Source organism: Polypterus senegalus, chromosome 10, assembly GCF_016835505.1.
Source record: "Polypterus senegalus isolate Bchr_013 chromosome 10, ASM1683550v1, whole genome shotgun sequence".
Taxonomy (NCBI): domain Eukaryota; kingdom Metazoa; phylum Chordata; class Cladistia; order Polypteriformes; family Polypteridae; genus Polypterus; species Polypterus senegalus.
Window position 1 is genome coordinate 121758753 of NC_053163.1, and position 18450 is coordinate 121777202.

Below are 18450 nucleotides of genomic sequence, written 5' to 3' on the forward strand. Positions count from 1 at the left end.
GAGAACACAATAACGAGTTTACATGCAATGCAAAGAATACATTTTAAGCGGGACCCCGAGCAACTTAAAACTTCTGGAATATAACACTTTACATCTGGAATACGCAGACATGTATTGTGATGCAATCCCAGAAGGAAGTCTCGGAAGCTGATTTCCTTTCACGAGGGAAACGCTGGAAAATGAATGATTGTCAAAGCAGTTGCCAAATCGTATACGCCTTTAAACTCCATTACTGACCAATGAAATCTAAGTGGGTGGGAGAAGTTCAAGTTTGTGGCTTTTTCCTATTTTTGTGGCGCTTTCAAGCTGGAAGAGGAAAGGGGGAAGTTTTAGGGTGGATAACTGGAGCCTGCCTGGTAAAAGACAGAGAGGAGAGGAGGCGAGGCGAGGAAAAGTGGTGAGTTTCGTGCATGGAAGCATGAAAAGAAGTCCCCTGGTTGCTGGAAAACAAACATCGTTGCCCGGCGTATTAGTGACGAAGAGGCTCTCGCGCACTTGTGTGTTCGAAAACGTGGAGTAAGTTCTACTTGTCTGGATTCGTGAGCTGTTGGCGTCTGGCTTTTTTTTACCACTTTAACTCTTGTTCCTGTGTTGGCTCTTTGTTGCTTATGACTTTTTTCCATGAATGAATGCAAACTCCAACGTGCGAGTTGAAATGATGCTTTGATTTCACCAATGTTTGCATTGTGTTTCAGATTTTTTTTCAAGCTTGTGCGCCAAAAATGTTAAGTTAGACACATGGCAATGTTGGACTTCACAATCCTTTTTTTTATCTTATGGTACACTTGTTAAATGGCACATCAGTCTCTAAACAGTTTTGTTAAATTGTTTGGCATAAATTGTTAACGTGTTTAACATTGTAGCGCTTGATTATTGCATCTCTGGAAGGGTGGGTTAGTTATGATCGGAAGTTCCTGCGTTTCAGATTTCTGGCTTTTAGTAAATAACCAAATGATTTATTCCGTCTGGTTATTGTTACTACTATTATATTTGTGAAAAGCGATTTTAAATTTTAAGTCCTTCCCTGCATGTACATTCCCATAACATTTACATATTATTTTTCTGTAGCTTTTAAGATTAATATTAAAATTGATATCGGAATGCATTGCCAAATACTGTAGTAAAGTGGTATCAGCTACCCAGCAGACAGATTCCGCCGGATAAAACCCGTAGTATGGGGCAAGTTTAGCAGCAAGGTTTAGGAATAAATGCTGAACATTCAAAAAAGGTGACACGCCTTGGTGAGTTTACGCGTGTGTTTCTAGGTGGGGAACGTGTACTTGGAAAAATCTGGTATTTTGTACTTTTGTTGGTTTCTTTTTTAACACTTCTTTACAAAGTCGATTGTTAATGAACTGACCCGATCTGAACGTTCATTTATTTGAATAATGATGTAAACAAAGTCAGTTGTCAGTTAGTGTGTACATGTGCATAAATCTGTCCAGCCAGTTCGTCAGTCTTTTATATATAGCGTCTTTACAGGAAGCTCACTCGCAAGGTTGTTTATAAAGCACACATACAACGTCACTACAAGGTCTGCAGTTATTTAGAATTTGATTTTTTTTAAGTTTTTAAATGTCGGTTTAAAAAAATTTTTTTTTTTATTTTCTCGGGGTTTAAATTCTGATGTGAAAACTATAGAAAACGTAGACTTGAAGATACTACTTCCATTAAAATACGTCTTGGATTTATATTTATTACGACGTCTTTTCAAATTTTGCAACAGTGTTATCTTCACAAAATCTTTATCTAAAACCGTCAGTAGGGGGTGCTTTATATCAGAACATTTCTCAGCCGCTTTTCTACAGTACAACACAGTAATCGGTTGTATGAGTTCATTAAGGTGCTCATTAAATCTCCAGCAACAGTATACTGATACAAAGAAACACGTTTGTATATTAAATGCTACGTAGATTTCCCAAATTCTAAAGAGACGAGAACTAATGCATGTTACATGGTAGATCTGCCTGGGGTCTAATGGGGATGGGAGTCAGTTTTAACTCTTTCCATTTTAGAAAATGAGTGAGTGGTAACTTTGAGAACATAATGCAGAAGTTGAACCTAGAAATTGAGCAACAATTAATTTGGATTTTTTTTTTTTATTTTAAATTTAAAATCATACAGTTTAGACCAATTAAAGCATATAGAATATAACACTGAGATTACTTTTAGCTAAAGGTTTTTCGCAAAATCTCATTTCCATGTCAGAACTTTGGGGTGATGGTAGGTTTTGGGTCTGAGAGACTATCCCAGCTGCATTAGCCGTGAGGCAGAAATGAAATGTTATGTGCCTGGGCACATTCGGAGTTGTCAGCCTAATGATGGAAGAGAACTTGGCTTTGATGTCATTTAGATTATTCTACATTATATTAGTCACCATTTCCCAATGTGACTTTCAAGATCAGGATACACTGCAATTGATTACATGTTATACTTGATAGTTGATTAGATATATAAGTTTAATAACTGGCGCACAGGCAGGTTTAATTGCTTGCTGAAGGTGACACAGTGAAATGGAAGCATTGATCAAATGCATTGTTGCTGGTTAATGTGTGATACATAGCCCAGTCAGTCTTGGATACCAGCTGTCCGTGTAACAGGTGCCAATACATACAACTATACTTAAAAGGTGTAGTATAAAATATTTCTCTCAGTCCTAGGAGAGCATTTTCAATATATTGTTGCTATTCCCCATAATCAAATTAAATATATTTGTTGGTAGGCTTTTAAGTTTAGAAAGATGCTGTAACGGTGCAGTCAGATATAAACATGTAAATTATATCAGACATAAAAAGTATCACTTATACAATACAACACCTGAGCTATGAACTGAAATGTTTTGCACTTCAAAAATTGTACTGTTCTGACACCTTCATGTTTAGTATTTTTATTTTTATGCAGCAAAATATATTTCCATAAACTCACATTTCCTTCATACCATTACTACTCTGTATTGTAAGTTGGTAGCACAGTTCTGCTTTTAAGTGATTCAGATTAGTAGTTGGCATAATTATTGCAAAGTGATCATTCATTTTAAAGTTCTAAATTGGCAGCAGGTTTCTTTTTGTTTAATTTTTCAATCTTGTAAACAGGTTTTAGGCATCTGTCTGCTACTGACTTTGTTGACACATGCATAGTTCAAAGGCCAAATAAGTATACACTCAATGACACAGAAGTGCATGATTTTTATTTGCTGAGGAATTTGCTTTTCTTCTGTTTGTTTTTAAAAAAGCTTCTGTCTCCAGAGACTTAGTCTATCAGACAACAAAGAATGAAAATAGTTTTAAGTTTCTTCATAAGGTCATTTTAAAGTAGAGCACTTGTTTTCTAGCTTGATTGAATATATCAAGTTATGTAAAACATCCTTTATGTCTAATTTAATGATTTTGGCTACAGAACAAATTAGCAGTAATTATGGGTATTTATTTTTTTTTTTTCTTTCCCCCTCGGGTGCTCGTTGCTGCTTTTTAAGAGATTGCGGGGGAGGAAAAAAGTGTTTTGCAAATATAGGTTGAAAAGTTTTCATTTCTACTGAAAATATTTGGAATTAAATTAAACTTTACTGCTAGACAGCATCCTTATTTGTAATTTGAACTTTAGTAATTTGTTTGAATGTTACTAAGTATACATTGTTAAAGCAAAACTTTTTTTATTTTGAAGTAATGTTTTTTAAGATGTATCATGTGACACATTGTTTTGGCAAATATTGTTAACTATACCAGGTAATCCTGTTAAAGACTAACTTGAGCTTTAGTTGTAGTGAAGGAAAGTATCAAAAGTCTTTATTAGTTATAGAGTTTAGCTTATATAGATACGTGGAAAAACACTTTTTAGAAACCGAGTTATTCTACGCTTTTTTTGGGGGGGGATGATAACAAAGTTTGGGATCTGACATATTAATAGAAATGCCAGTAAAGTAGTTTTATTTTTCAACATGATTTCATAAAATCATTTCTCTGACAATCAAAATTGTTTGTCTTGCTTGTGCAACTACACCTTTGTACCTGAGTTGCTGTTTATCATTGGCACTGTGTGTCCCAAAGTAGTCCTTTAAATTGGGAAATGGGGTGGTGGTTACTTGGGGCAGGGGGTGAGGAAATAGGATGAGTGTGGCATCCATATCAGTCTACACTGTTTTGGTGAAATCGGCCAGAACAGTTAAAGTTGAATTTATTAGTTAAAAATATTTATGACTAATTTAAATATTAAATGCATAATACATTTTGAAATTATCTTTAATAGGCTAGTGAAACACTGACCTTACACAATAGAATTTCCTCTATTGCTTATTATATTTAAGTATGTATTTGTGGATTAGTGAACAGATGGCATATGGTGTTACAGATAAAGTTACAATCTTCATGGGTAGTAACAAATAAAGAACTAGGCCTAAATAGTAACATGAGTGCTTCCTGGCTTTACTAAACTGAGTCTCCCTCAAATGTTAAATTTGTGTGAACTTGGCCTTTTATTTCTTGTTCAGTAATAGAAGGCTTATTTCCTTGCAGGTCAATCACGTATATAAGATGTAGCTCAGTTGTTAACATTGCTCCCTCTCATGCCTGATGTTCAGGTTTGAAATCTTGTGCACTGTTTGCTGTCTGTTTACACACTTTTATTAGCTTGGTATGAATTTTTCTTCCGTATCTTAAATAGTTGAGTTTTAAGTCAATTGGTGGTGCTAAATTGACACCATGTGATGGTGTGCATGGATCCTGGGACAGACTGGCACAGAGTCCATGATCAGTTTCAGTATTCCAGCCTTTGCTGCTGGATAGGATCTTCCACCCTGAAATTTTTTATTGTGTGTTTTAAGCATGTGGTATAATACTTGTGGCATTAGACCTAGTCTTTTTTGTAGGAGGTGTGTCATGACTTCTGTTAAAGGATGTCACTTCAGACTGCCAGGTTGTAAGACCATTTCCTATTCATTGAATACTATGTGATGTTAAGTGAGTTTTACACCTTCCTTAATTCTAATAATAAATCTCTGTAGCGTCTTCTCTAATGTTTAGATAAATTCTTTTAGAATTGTTTGTTGTACAGAATTTATAGTAAGTTGATGAATGATGCTTATAAGAATAAGATACTACTTAATGAAAAAGTCTCTTAAAGTTTGTTATTTTAGAAATTCTGTAAAATAGGGTTGCTTTGTTTTTAAGGTATCTCGCATGAGTAAACCGGGGCCTCATGCATAACGCTGTGCGTAGAATTTGCACTATAACATGACGTAAGCACAAAAGCCGAAATGTGCTTACGCACAGAAAATTCCAGATGCAGGAATCTGTGCATACTCCAACTTATGCATTCTTCTGCTACATAAATCCCGGTCAGCATGAAAACTAACGCACGTGCACGCACCTTCTGTCCCGCTCCGTCTCCTTCCAGAATTACGCCTCTTTGAATATGCAAATCAATATAAATAGACCTTAAGCTCCATTTTCTGTGAAAAGGCAATGGGAAAATAGAAGAATTTCAGCGAATACCAAGTGGAGGCAAAGAAAAACGTACTATTTGTTGGTTTATACAGTGGAATAAACAAGAAAAGGAAGTTGATCAAGCGACGTAGTGTGTCGGGAGAAACAAGCTCAAGTTCATAATGTCGCATCGTGCCCGACATTATAAAAGAAGTTGTCAGATATCAAAGTCGCCGTGAAAAGGCGAGACATAGCCCACCGTCTGAGTGTCGTATGGAAGCTTATTAGGGTACAGTGTGAAAAAAGCACGAAATGTTAACTTCAGTCTCGAAATATCCACTTTAATCACTTAGTTTATTTTGTTATTAAAGTAGAACATCATAAACTTTATCTTAAATTCATTTAATTTACTAGATTCTCAAATCCCATCGTAACTAAAGTAGCACGTTAAATGCTTTGTTTTGTATTTGATTTTCTGTGTGTGAATCACTACGTGCTTCTTAAACGGGCTTTCTCTTTCTCCAACAGGACACAGAATCTATTACATTTGTGATATTACAGCTCTCTGAATAATTAAAATACTGGGATGTATATGTGATATCATTTTCATGATGAGTGGAATGAAAGCATGTTATTAAGAACATGATGGCGCAGTGATTGTTCATGTCTCATACAAGATGTTGCTGCGCCATGCGTGACCTTCGATGAAATACTTTATTGTAGCAGTCCTGTCTCTTTCAAACCTACTAACCTCCAATTCCTGTTCTTACTTTCTTTCCCCAAATACCCAATCGCCACACAATCCGCTCTGTAATAGACGTTAAGCCATATGTTAGCTTACAACGACGATTCTTCAAAACTTTTAATGAACATTGAAATATCTTCATAGTACGTGTTTAATTATTCTATCCATCTATCCTTCCAGTGTCGCGCCAGTCTCCGCAAATATACAGCGCAAGGCAGGAACAATACGTGAACTTGCTAGCGCTGCAGCACCGTGTCCTCACATGTTTAATTATTAACAATACAGATTATTTAAATGAATTTAAAGTTTTATCTGTATAATATAATAAACATTTTGCTGCATTTCATCTTACAAATGATATCGTCATCATATGTAAATACGTGCTTTATAAAGTGGCACAGGTTGTGCAATATTATAACTGTAGTGCAAGTTTACAGTGAGGTAATTGTACTTATAAGTACAAACAGTTCTACAAGGAACAATTGATTGAGTGCGTTTTATAGTTCTTGGGATGAAACTGTTTCTGAAGCGCGAGGTCCGTACAGGAAAGGCTTTGAAACGTTTTGCTGTGGCCTTGGCAGCGTGGGCTTGATGCTGTAATACCGATATTTCTGTTTCCGATCAGCTACTGCTGTGATTCCCCACTCGGATACAATCATATAAATACTCCGAGTGGTGCAGTGAGAGTAATATGGAAAAAGATGATCTGCTGTGGCAACCCTTAAAGGGAGCAGCTGAAAGAAGGTGCAGTGAGAGTAACAACGCTAAAGCAGTTATGGTATTTGGAATACTATGGCTATTCCCTAGATCATTATATTGTTACAAGTTAATTACAATCGGATGCATTACACTAATAAACAATATGCGGTTAGTTTCAGTGTATTTACAGTATAAAGCCACATCAGGAAACTAAGGAGTAACCACACAGGAACAGTAGCACTGCTTTGACGCTGGGTGCCGCCAGTCTGCAAAATCGAGCAGAGAACTTGCGTACGACAAGGTATGAGGTACCATGTAAAAGTGCGTGGCTTTACGCCAAGTGTAGGTTTTATACATCGTGATTTGAACGTGGAAAAGTTCGTTTATACATGAGGCCCCAGGTGTTTGGTATTGCATATGTGTAAGCTCATAATTGGGAAAATTTAGCAATAAGATTAGCATTTCATTTAAATTTTCCTGCTTTATATTGACTATAGTGGGATACATAACTGAAATGTGTCATTCTTGTAATCCCATAAAGAAATTCAAGTTTCCATTGATGTTGCAAACCTGACCCATAAACAAATTTTCTTGTTTAATGACCGTGCTATACTGTAGCGTGGTGACTGTAAGAAAGTTTAATACATTTTGTAAAAATGCCCTGTATTGATATTGTTGTTAGTGTCCTGCACCCTTCAAGAATAAGCACACATACTAAGCCCTTTACTCTAATTGGAATTTATTCCAACAGGCACATATTTATATAAAAAAAAATGAAAATAGTTTACTTTAATATTGGTTTACGTGACGGCTCCCATGTTCTTAGAAACAACATTGTGATTTTAGTTAGAATGTAATATGTTTCGCTTAAAAAAAAAATTCTCATTTGCCAGTATGCATCAACTATATTTAGAATATGTTTCATTATATAATTATTTAGTTACCTAACATATATTTTCTCAATGTATGGTTACGAATGCTGTTTGGAAATCCAATGGCTGCAGTTACATTTCTTTAGTATAAACTGGGTCCTGCATATGGTGTTGACCTCAATTTTATATTAAAGTGAGATTAAAAGAACATCTGTTCAATAGCAATCTTGCCATCTATTTACACTATGTAGTGTTAACCTTTTTGCTTTAAAATCGTTTATAAAATTTAAGTTGTGAATATCAGTCAATGTAGTTCTGTTCACCATATGTTCTGTATATATGAACGGTACAAGTATTTTACTTTTACTGTGTAAGTTAACATGTTACAGTAATTAATTTTAACTGTGTATAATATGAACTATTGATTTCCTCGAATCAAGAGTTCTAGGAGCTTTGACTGATCTTGAGGTTTCCAGCTCATAATTTTCTTGAACTGCTTAGTAGAATGGGCTGTTGTCTTTACATGAAAATTCTCAGAACGTACTTCTCATTAACAGGCAACGAAATAAGGAAATTTATAAATGTAGCAGAAACCCTTTTGAATTGAATTGGAGCTGTCCCACTGCCACTTGTCAGATTCTCTTTGTGTCCCTAGAATTACTATTTACCTGGGGACTGTTTTTGAGTACTGTATATGATATTATGAGCTTCTAATTGCAGCAACACCAAAACTAGGTATTTAAAGATTATTTATTTTTACCATTAGGAAATAGAGCAGATGTCCCTAGTCATTAGGATATATGACTCTGTACAGATGTTTACATTTTTGTTGCTTTCCAACTATGGTTGGGCATAATGATATAAAGTAATTTCCATGGGCAGCTTTTGCAGAAAAAATATTTCCTGCATGCCCAGTGGTGCATAGTAACGACTGGGGAATCCCTGGATATCCAAGGTGTGCACAGTATTTTAAATAGTTATTTGCTTAATGAAGTAATGGGAATGTATTTGTTTGCTGTCAGTGTTCCACATCTAAACGTGGTTTTCCTAATGAAAATGTTTTGTATATTTAGAAACTACTTGCAGATCAGAATTTGTTTAGAGAAGTTGAATGGTAAAACTACTGGTAGATCTCTGTTCTTAAACTGCTTTTTTTAATTGGTTGATTTTGTAAGTTGAATCCGGTGTTTCCTGAATCCCGTACCCCCATAGCTCACAAGGAATCAAAAAAAGTGATTTTTTTTTTTAATCCTGCTACTACGTAAAAACCACATTAAGTTGCATCTGCATTACTAAATTACATCCTGTACTGCAAAGTACTGTCTGATTCAGTGTTCCTGTAGGTTAAACAAGGGCAGTTGAGCAAGTGTATGAGATATACTGCATATGTGTTTGTGGTTAGTAAGATAGTGGTGTGGCTTGGGATGATCTTGGTTAAAAAAAGTGTGCCATTACAGGAAAAGAAAGGTTGGGGAAACATTAATCTAGACAATACTATGGGGTTATTTTTTTGTTGGAGTTGTGGCTCTGAGGCCTAGGGACCTATGCTGGCAATCGGAAAGTTGCCATTTCGAATCCTGTAAATGCCAGAAATGATCCCACTCTGTTGGGGCCTTGAGCAAGGCCCTTAACCTGCAATTGCTCCATCCTAGGTATGATGTTAACCTGCAAGTAGGTCCTCCAACTTGCAGGTAAAACCTGGGGTTGGTTTCAGGATTGGCACTTCAGCCATTTTTTTTTTTTTTTTGAAGAAAAAAAAAAGGTGGTTTGTTGTGTAGTGGGTGTTGCAACACACTGTATCAGTGCCTGCTCCCAACCTCTCCTCTTAGTGAAATTGCTCCATTTAATCAGACAGTAATTGAGGAAATTTCAGGCCTGAAGGAAAGGAGGGCAAATGTATATTCAAGGAAATATAGGTATTCTGATCCTAAATGCAGAATAAGATTTAGAATGGATTTGTCCTGTTTGTGTAGTATAAGATAGGATTGGGGGTAAGTTATCTTTTAAGATGTGGGGGCCTGTGAATCTTACAGTGAGAATTTGCGCCCAGATGAGGTAAGCCTGGCAAACCTGCATAGCACTGGGCAGACTGGTAGCAAGTGTAAAAAAAAAATTACAGTGGGAATGACTGTGTGGGCATGGTAACGGAGATGCAAGACTTCAGAAATATCAGAGGACTAGTGATGGTATGATGTGAGTTTATGGAATATATCAGAACAGGGCCAAGGACTGGGCAGTCTATTATCTGAGGCAGAATAAGATTTGGATTGGATTTATGCTATGGATGTCTTATAGGACAGACGGAAATGCACATTATACAAAGATTGTGGCGGTGGGAGTGTGAACGTTCTGGTGTGGGTTTTGGCAGAATGGGGAACTTGGGAAGTTGGCAGAGGATTTGGGCAATTTAGAGACAGTTGTAGTATAAAATGTGAGTGGCAGGTGCACCAGTTCCTTTCCACATCTATAGGGTAGGTTACGAGAAAAATAAGGGGACTGTGGATGTCATGGAAGTTTTGCAACACTGTAGAAATGGGAAAGCTGGCATCAGATTGGGCACCATGGTTGACAAGATATAATACATTTTAGTGTCGCTTTGTCTTATGGGTCTGGTACTTGACAGGCCAAGATATGCATCGACACTATCATGACCACGAGAGCATGTGCAATGATTAGATAGATATGACTATATAATAGATTAAAGTGAAAGACACTTTAATATGTAGACTGATATGAAAGACGCTTTATAATAGATAAGTGCTGCTTCAGTTTGTTCAAAGTGGAACTTGCTGTGAAAAGCATCCAGACAGACTTTGGAAGAGAGAGAAGACTGGAATATTGGCTTATACATTAAAAAAGTGAAGCAAAAAGTGCTTTTCATTTTACAGTTTTTAGGAACAGTACTTATTTTGAACTTGGATCAGAAAGTATTTGAAATATTGTCTATTAAAACTAACTTTCCTTTTGTTGGTTTGGACAGTGAGTGAGCGTTCTGAAGAGTAGTTCATATTTTTATTTAGATAAACAATAGATGATGATTTTGTCCTCTTTGCGTTGTAACCAATAGCTTTGTTACCTTAAGAGCCAAATGTGTCTATTTAACATGTAAACTTGTTATGCGTGGTAGCTTGTATGTTCTTGATAAACATGAACATTTTATTAGAATTATGACTTGAGATTGTGACAAGCTGCAGTGGGCTGGCGCCCTGCCCGGGGTTTGTTTCCTGCCTCCCGCCCTGTGTTGGCTGGGATTGGCTTCAGCAGAACCCCATGACCCTGTAGTTAGGATACAGCGGGTTGGATGATGGATGGATGGATGGATAGTGACAAGCATTTTATTTTCGTTTGTTATACTAGCTACCCCCAACAGCTCTGCCCCCATATACAGTTGTGCTTGAAAGTTTGTGAACCCTTTAGAATTTTGTATATTTCTGCATAAATATGACCTAAAACATCATCAGATTTTCACTCAAGTCTTAAAAGTAGATAAAGAGAAACCAGTTAAACAAATGAGATAAAAATATTATACTTGGTCATTTATTTATTAAGGAAGATGATCGAATCTATACTAATAAAAGGCAAAGCCCTCACTCACTCACTCACTCACTCACTCACTCACTGACTCACTCACTCACTCACTCACTCACTGACTCATCACTAATTCTCCAACTTCCCGTGTGGGTGGAAGGCTGAAATTTGGCAGGTTCATTCCTTACAGCTTCCTTACAAAAGTTGGGCAGGTTTTATATCGAAATTCTACGCGTAATGGTCATAACTGGAAGCAGTGTTTCTCCATTTACTGTAATGGAGATGAGCTTCAACGCCGTGGGGGCGGAGTTTCGTGTGACATCATCACGCCTCCCACGTAATCACGCAGTACATAGAAAACCAGGAAGACCTCAAAAAAGCGCTGAAGAAAACATGCATTATATAATTGAGAAGGCAGCGAAACAATAAGAAGCGGCGAAAGTGACATATACAACCATATTCATGAGTTCTGCTACTTCGGAAACAAAGCACAATGTAAACCTACACTTTAAATTAAGTTCATAGACAGGCTGCCGCTGGCATTTGTAATTTAGTGCCTGCCCATATAAGGCCGTCCGTCAGCGGCAATCCAATAGCAAACTGCCACGGGTAAATATTCACGGGTGAAGGACTGTGCTTATGGAGCGGAAGATGAGATGGTCAGGGTGGTGTTTGACACAAACTCAGCGAAACTGCGAGAGAAAGTTTTAAGTGCCTGGACTAAGGTAACATTAAATACAGCCATGGACATAGCAGGAGATGGCACCAGCACAGCTGGGAACCTTCGATGCATGTACACCGAGAGGCTCACGTGAACTGACGCAGTGCACAGATAAAAGGCAACAGTTCCAAAGAGCGCTGAACAAAAACCGAATTACACAATTGAAAAGGCAGCAAAAAATATGAAGCGTCTCATACATACAAGCATATTCATAAATCCAACTACTGCAGAAACAAAGCACACGTTGGAAAAAGTCAATGTCCCGCTAAAGGAAGACAGTGTAAAAAAACCCGTGCGTGCAGTGTGTCAGGTCTCAGATAAAGAAGAAGACGAGCTGTTTATTGATGCAGTAAGAAACGAATCGATGAAAGAAACCTGTCATCTTTACAACGATTGACAAACACGGAATGTAACTTGAACACAACACATCCTACAAATACGAACCTGATTGAAAGAAATAATGATAATCAAATCTTTGATGACCGCAACACTCAGTAACACTCACAAAACAAATACTGTATATTGACAGTCATGTTACGTTATTTTTAAAATGTTCCCTTTTCTTTTTCTAGCTTTTTTAACACACTAATTCTCCGCTGCGATACAGGTATATATATATATATATATATATATATATATATATATATATATATATATATATATATATATATATAACCCGATCTACATACTCGAATAATGGATACTTTAATAGCCATCAATGATTGTTTTGGTAAAGCCATACTCAGTGTATTCATTAGATGAACGGTAAAAAAGTAAGGGCGAGGGGAGGATGACTAATTGAGGCATGCAGGCTGTAGTGCGTGTCAACTCTATCTGAATTGCGCGATCACATTTGAAAAAATATATCTTTTCAAGTTCTATTTAGTCCATATGTGTCAAACTCAAGGGCGGGCCACATCCGCCCGGCGTGTAATTATATCCGCCCACGAGATCATTTTATATACTGTATTATTGTTATTAAAGCCCGGTATATGAAGCGCTGGTAACACAATAAACTACAGATCCCATAATGCAACGCTAGCTCACACGATGCTGAAGAGAAAAGTTGATTCTGAAAATAGAGCCTTTAAAAACCGATGGGAGGCTGAGTATATGTTTACTGAACCCGTGTGTCTCATTTGTGGAGCTATTGTGGCTGTAATTACAGAATTTAATCTAAGACGGCACTATAAAACAAAAATCAGGGTAACCTGAAAGACCTGAATGCAATGCAGAAGATACAGAAAGCAGAATAATTAAATAAGAATCTGACACTTCAGCGGACGTTTTTATCCGTGCACAATCACAAAGTGATTTCAATTGAGGCTGCTTTTATGGGAGACACAACCACTTGCCCCACTTTCCCTGTTACCAAGTAATGTTAAACCAAGTCGTCACTACGGTGTTCCCAAATACGCACTTTGCTGATAAACTGAGCGCACTGAGTTTGCACGGCGCTTTGGTGACTTTGAAGAACAAAAAAAGTCTGTCTACATGCGGCTCGAACCTTGTGCATGTTTGGTAGCACATATCTGTGTGAGAAGCTCTTCTCAGTGATAAAGACTAACAAAACAGCACACAGGAGTCGCCTCACTGATGAGCACCTGCAATCCATCCTGAGAATCTCCACAACACAGAACCTCACACCAAACAGAAACGAACCTGTGGCCAAAAAGATGCCAGGCGTCCAGCTCTAAAATGACATATGAGCAAAGACAACTGAATGATTTGATTTGTTATTGCTGAAAGGAACACATTTTATTTATATTTCCAGGTTTTGTTATGCAGCATGTTCATATTTGAATTTGTATAATTTTGACAGGATATATTTTTATGGAGAGCAAAATATTATAAGTTGTTTAAGGTTTGAGTTGATTTATTCAGGAATAATATTCCTGTCTGTTTTTACCATTCCTACCAAAGATATTTCTGTCGACTAAATAAAAATTCCTTCTATTTAAAATTTAAATAGAACTTGAACAAATACGATAGTTCATAATATCCACGCAGACTTGCACGTAAGAGCGGGAGTTATCCGTTTTAACAAGCAGCGTATTGCACTGATACTGAAATAGCTGTGTGTGTATATATGTATGTATATGTATATATATATATATATATGTATGTATATATGTATGTATATATGTATGTATATATATATGTATGTATATATATATGTATGTATATATATATGTATATATATATATGTATGTATATATATATGTATATATATATGTATGTATATATATATATGTATGTATATATGTATATATGTATGTATATATATATATATATATATTTGTGTGTATGTATATGTATGTATATATATGTTTGTGTGTGTAATATATATATATATATATATATATATATATATATATGTATATATATATATATATAATATGACAGCAACACTCATCACTCACAACAGTGACAAAACAATTACATTGACAATCATGTTACGTTATTTTCAAAATGTTTCCTTTTCTTTTTCATTGCTTCTTTAACACACTACTTCTCATCTGAAGCCTGGTATTTTGCTAGTATTACATATTTGTGAGTGGCAAAAGTATGTGAACCTTTGCTTTCAGTATCTGGTGTGACCCCCCCTTTGCAGAACTAACTGCAAATAAACGGTTCCAGTAACTTTTGATCATTCCTGCACACTAGCTTGGAGGAGTTTTAGCCCATTCCTCTGTACAGAACAGCTTCAACTCTGGGATGTTGGTGGTTTTCCTTACATTAACTGCTCACTTCAGGTCCTTCCACAACATTTTGATTGGATTAAGGTCAGTACTTTGACTTGGCCATTCCAAAACATTGCCTTTATTCTTCTTTAACCATTCTTTGGTAGAACAACTTGTGTGCTTAGGGTCGTTGTCTTGCTGCATGACCCACCTTCTCTTGAGATTCAGTTCATGGATAGATGTCCTGACATTTTCCCTTAGAATTCTCTGCTATAATTCAGAATTCATTGTTCCGTCAATGAAGGCAAGCCGTCCTGGCCCAGATGCAGCAAAATGGGCCCAAACCATGATACTACTACCACCACCATGTTTCGCAGTGGCTTTCTCCTTGCAACCCTGCCATGCACACCATTGTTGTTCAGTGTTCTGCTTTTGCCACTCACAAATATGTAATATTCGATAATTTTCCTCAATAAATAAATGACTAAGTATAATATTTTTGTCTCATTTGTTTAACTGGTTTCTCTTTATCTACTTTTAGGATTCGAGTGAAAATCTGATGATGTTTTAGGTCATATTTATGCAGAAATATAGAAAATTTTAAAGGGTTCACAAACTTTCAAGCACAACTGTAGTAATGAAACAGGGCAAACTTTAAAAATTAATACTTTTTTTTTTTTTAAAAAATGTCATTTATATTGAGAAGAATTTATATTGATAACTTTCGTATCCAAGGACCTCTTGACGTACAATCTTTTTGGTTTTGCTATCGGGGCGAGGACATATAGGTTTCTTGGGAAAGTAACATGGGACAAAATAACACAAAGCTGACCATGTGAGAAGGATGGTGAGCTAAGATCAGCCCCTGCCAACTTGAGTGTCTGTCCCTGGGCCTTGTGAATTGAAATTGCAATGCAAAACTTCACCGGAAATGTAATCTCTTGAATTGAAAGGGCATGTCCATCGCAATTAGAGGAATGTGAGGAATTAAAACCCTATCATCAATGCCATATCAGACCGACTCAAACGGAGACTGGCGTATAGACTGATGAAGTGATTGTCCGAGAAATAGGTGTTGAGTGCTTAAAGTGGTATGATAGTGTAGAGCAGTAAGAATGCCAGTGTTAGAAATTTAAACTTTGATAGACTTCTATTGCATGAGCTTTCCCCTCCCCCATTGCTATAAAAGAGACCACTTTTATTTCCTTGAGGAATTATTGTTGCATTTGTCAGTTTACTGCCTGTAAAAAGTATCAGCATATCAGTTTCTTAAAACTCTTGTTGAACTATTTTCTAGCTGGCACTTATTCATACTTCACATAGGAAGAATGTCAAAAAGAGAATTAAAGACTCTAACAAAGATGTGATAAAAGCATGACAGTACTTCAGCAACTAATCCAAGGGTTAAGCTGTTACCCTGGCCTTCTTTCATAGATGGTAAAATAACATTTTGGCTGCAGCAGGCATGCAATTCTAAAGCTAGACAGCTGTCAAGCATGACTACAATGTTCTTCACACAGGAACAATTATTTATTTTTAAAGTGCCAAAATATAATGAGAAAGAATAAAGGTTGTTGAGGTAACCAGGGTCTTCATGTATAACACCGTGTGTAGAATTCACACTAAAGTATGGCATGCAGACAAAAGTCGAAATGTGCATACACACAAAAAAATTCAGATGCAGAAAACCATGAGTAAGCCAACTTCTACGCACTTCTGCTACATAAATCCCGGTCTGCATGAAATGTAATTCTTGTTGACGCGCCTCCCATCCTTCCCAGACTCCTCCCAGAATTACGCCTCTTTGAATATGTAAATCAATATAAATATTTCCTTATGTTCAGCGTTCTGTGAAAAGACAATGGCAAAAGGACAGAGGAAAAAAAGAATATCAGCGAATGTCAAGTGGAGGCAAGGAAAAAGTACTATTTGTTGGTTTAAGCAGTTGTATAAACAACAAAAGGAAGTTGATTGAAAGTTCAAGTTGAGAAAGTTGCACAGTGCCCAAAATAAAGAAGCTGTCAGATATCAAAGTCATTGTGAAAAGGCAAGTCGTAGCCCACTGTCTGAGTGTCATATGGAAGCTTATTAGGGTACAGAGAAAAGAAGAAAAATAGGGACACAGTGGGGGGGAAAAAAAGCTTGAAATGTCACCTTCAATCTTGAAAGTTCTATTTTAATAACAGTTTATTTTGTTATTAAAGTCTTAAATCTTAAAATCTTTTAATTTACGAGTTTCTCAAATGCTTTGTTAAATGCTTTGTATTCTGTATGTTCTTCTATACTCTGTGTGTGTGTGTGTGCGTGCGTGTGAATCACTACTTGTTCTTAAATGGGCTTTCTCTTAACGTGGACAGGACACAATATATTTCATTCATGACATTACAGCTCTCTGAACAATTTAAATACTAATATGTATTCTTAAAATCATTTTCATGATGAAATGAATTTAAGCATGTTATTAAACATAGAGCCACAGTAGCGCAGGGGTAGTGATGAGCTGGCGCCCGGTCCAGAGATTGCTCCTGCCTCCTGCAAGATTCATGCTGCACCATACGTGACCCTCAATGAAATAATTTATTGCAGTAGTACTGTCTCTTTGAAATGTACTAACCCACAATTTCTCTCCTTCCTTTTCTTTCTCCAAGTAACCAATCGGCACACAATTGCCAGTTTGTTGCTCCCGCTGTCCACGATGTCCACACGTTTAGTAACAGTATACATTATATAAATGAAATTAAAAATGTGTCTGTATAATGTAATGCATATTCTTTACTGCATTTCATCTGAAAAATGATATTAAGAGCTCCAAGAAGATAGCGCCTGGAAATCTAAATCGACTTAGAAGCCAGTCGTCATCATCTGTAAATATGCGCTCTCTTCTATTGTATTGAATTGAATTTAATTCCTTTTTGTTATTGTATGGTACAGTGAGATTCAATATGCAAATCCTCCATAAACTTATTTTCCTATAGAATGGTAAAATAACAAAAACAACAATAATAGTAATAATAATACAATAAAAACAATGAAAATATACAATATGAAAGCATAAGTGGCTCAGGTTGTGCAGTATTACAACTGTATCTGAAATTGACAGTGAGGTAAATGTACTTATAAGTGCAAACAGTTCTACTGGGAGTACTTGATGGACTGATTGAGTGCGTTTATATCTCTTGGGATGAAACTGTTTCTGAACCGCGAGGTTTGTACGGGAAAGTTCAAATAGACTGTACACATGGCTGAGGCTGCGTGTACTAAAAGCTGTACCCCGATAATTCGGTCCGCTCTTGACACAATCTGTGGTAGAGCTTTCCAATTAGCTGCTGTAGAGCTATGATTCCACACTCCAGTACAGTGGGCGTACACACTGTTTATACATGAGGCCCCATGTGATTCTGTAAGAAATAGTTTAGTTTTGTGTATTTGTTGAATTTAAGGAAATTTGCAAGTGTCCAGACACTAAAGTTATCCTTCCAGGCAGTCAGTATTTCCATGGTAGATGTGCATCTAGGAGAGATATTCAGGTAATTAGTCTGAAGACAAATAAGTGTAAGGCATGAGCTTTATCAGGTGTATCAAGTGGCGGCGAGGTAGCATGTAGAGTTAAATGTGGGCAAGGGGATGTGGGGTAGGAACCCTATTATAGAACCTTGATGAATCCAACATGGGCACAGCTGCAGGGGGACTGCATTAATGCCGCTAGAAAGCTAACGGGACACCCAAGAGAAGCAGGTTTCTGTCTGTTCTGCATAATTCTTTAAATGTTTCACAGAATATTGTG

General features: G+C 36.6%; 1 protein-coding gene across 2 annotated transcripts in view; it reads left to right on the plus strand.

Moving 5' to 3' along the window:
• The first annotated feature begins 249 nt into the window (after positions 1-249).
• Positions 250-18450, plus strand: part of LOC120537507 (plastin-3) — a 77063-nt gene continuing 58862 nt past the window's right edge. The window contains exon 1 of one of the 2 annotated variants that reach the window (XM_039766499.1): positions 250-516. The gene's annotated coding sequence lies outside the window, so the exon portion shown is untranslated. The remainder of the gene's footprint in view (positions 517-18450) is intronic. The other variant, XM_039766500.1, reaches the window with a different exon arrangement.